Genomic DNA, 2,884 nt, shown 5'->3' on the forward strand with positions numbered 1-2,884 from the left:
CACTCAGCATCAGCATCTTAGCCTTGCAGTTCCTCACACACACCAGGGACATTCCTGCTCTGCTGTAGGGCCTTTGTGATTGCTATTTCCTCACACAGATAACCTCGTGCTGGGCTTCCCCTCCCCTCCTTTGGGTCTTTTCCTTGAGTGTCACCTTCTCAGTGAGGCTTGCTCTTATCTCCCTTTTGCTAATTGCAAACAACTGCTTCTCCTTCCTCCCCAGGATTTCTCAGCACTTAGTTTTCTCCCCAGTACTTGTCACCCTGTAACACACCCCTTATGTTTCTTATTTGCCTTGTTTTGTTATCTGTTTCCCCAACAGAAGGATTACTCCATGAGGGCAAAACTCTCTCTGTTTTGTTTCCTGCTGTATCCTCAGCATCTAGAACAGTGCCTGGCACATCTTTCCAGCAATACCACCTTTGTGTGTATGTGTGTGGCTGCCCTCCACCAGCTAATATCTTCCGGTCTTTCCTGTGGGGCTTTCTCCAAGGTCTTGGAAGGCTGTTTAGGCCAGAAGTGCTCAGAAGTGACACCCACTGGAAGCAGCCTCAGCCAGTAGGACCTGAGCTTAAAAACTCCACCTCCCTTGCCCTTGCCCTTCAAATGATCCGTGTCTGAGGCACATGTTCTACACCACTTTCCAGAGTTTCTCTGTGGGATTAAGCTCCATCCACCACACTACCAGCTAACGATAGCCACCCTTAATTGGCTGCCTTCGCCTCCATTTCCTCCCCACTCCCCATTACTGTCTGCCACACCTCCCGAATGAACTGCTTCCTTTCCAGTCCTTGTTTCAGGGTCAGCTTCTGGATGAGCACAAATTAGCACCATGCTCACCAATATATTTGAGAAAGGCTATATGAATAATTCTACACATCAAACAGAGAGACTAATAGAAATGCTTGCCAAAGTGGTACACTTGTTGCCTCAGAAAGGTGAAATGTAAGATGCTTACGTGTATGTATCTTGATATGTTTACAATTAGCAAGAGTCCCAAAAAGAATAAAGCTGTTTCTTACTCCCCACCACGCACTCACATTACCTGAATCTTGAGGGAACTAAGAATAAGATGGTCCTTATATCCCATAGCAACATAATAACTCTCGGACACTCATGGAAAATTCTCTGGGGCTAACGACAGCTGGGTCACTGCTCTTATACCCAAGAATCACTAAAAGGTTCCCTTGAGGAGGAGGGAAGCTGAGCAAGCATTCCAGCTCTCAATGTGCACATGTTTCGGGAGGTGTGAACACTGATACCGTTTATGTAAGCAAGAAGACAACGCTGCTGTCTGGTCCGGGATTCGTTTGAAGATCCACAATTATCCCCATGTGGTAAGCTACCAGTGCTCCTCATCCCTATAAGACACTTCTTTCTAATTATCCCCCCTCTGATAGTGTGCCAGGACACTGGCTGAGAGAAAGCCAAGTGGAAAGAGTCTATTCAGTGATGAGGAACCCAAGACTTGGTGCCAAGGATCGAAACCAAGCAAAGTTGTAATTTTCCGTTGGTGAAAACAACCATACTTCTTATTAGTGTGGTTTCTTCTCTACAAGTGGCCTCGACAGCAGCTGCCCCAAAGAAGCATCTTGTTTCCATATTAAATTTCTGTGAAGCATACGGGCAAACTCAAAGGCCATGATGAGGCTTGCTGGAGAAGCCAGCTGCAGGCGCTGGGAGAGAAGCAGACCATTCTGAAGGAATGGTGCCGGTGGGTGAAGAACCTTGTAACAGTTATTTGCATGATGGTCTACTGGTGGAGGCTCTAAATGTGAGCCCAAACTCCCACATACGTGAGTTTTTATATAACCCAAAATTTATTTTTTAAATGCAGCATATATTTATATATATAATTTTATTTTTTATTGACTTCCAGAGAGGAAAGGAGAAGGAGAGAGAGAGAAAAAGCAATGATGAGAGAGAATCATCAATTGGCTGCTTCCTACATGCTCCACACTAGGGATTGAGCCCACAAGCCAGGTATGTGCCCTAACCAGGATTCGAACTGAGATCTCCTGGTTCAAAGGTTGACGCTCAACCGCTGAGCCACACCTGCTGGGCTTTATTAAACTTTTATTAGGTAAACCCAAACAGGTGAGTCACAGCACAGTCCAAGGTTCTATATTCACAAGAATTGTAAGTCAAATTCTACATTCCAAGTCTCTCCCTGTATGTGAACTTAAAATGATAGATTTTTTCTTTTGAAACAGGAAGAGAGAAATTTTGAAGACCACATAATAGCCCTAGTTATTTTTAGATAGAGACAGTAAAATTAATAAAATCATTCAGACTGATTTGGTGAAAGGTTTGTATAAATTAGCAGAAATTCTGGGCTTAAAATAGTGCCATTTTAGTTCTTTAGGCCTACCAAGTGTTCTGTATTACACCTGAATTACCACGAGGAAACAGGTTTGCTGCTCTTAGGGAACCTCTTTAATGAATAAGAAATCTTAATTATGTATCATTCAGTGTCATTTAATTATTATGTATCATTTAATATTAATAGGTGATTTACAAGTACTTGAACCTTCAGAAATTTGAAAACATATGTCTATGCAAAAAATTGTGCATGAATGTTCACAGCAATTTTATTCCTATAAATGGTTGAGCATTAGTTCATTGTGGGCAACCTTTAGACAGACACGGTTCTCACCTGGGCGTTAGCCATTGCTGGCAGCAGAGGCTGAGGGCAGCCAGGGTCATATGTTCCAGCAGTGGTATCAGCTACAGAATCAGCCTGGAGGTCAGCTGCTGAGGTCTTAGGTAATACACAGCTGGAATAAACACCCTGAAGAACTTGAACCTGAAGGTTCCCAATTTGCTATTTCAAGTGGTTACATGCCTGCCCAAATACTATCTATAACAATACATGAAGGCAACA

Source organism: Myotis brandtii, unplaced genomic scaffold (genome assembly GCF_000412655.1).
Source record: "Myotis brandtii unplaced genomic scaffold, ASM41265v1 scaffold550, whole genome shotgun sequence".
Lineage (NCBI taxonomy): Eukaryota > Metazoa > Chordata > Mammalia > Chiroptera > Vespertilionidae > Myotis > Myotis brandtii.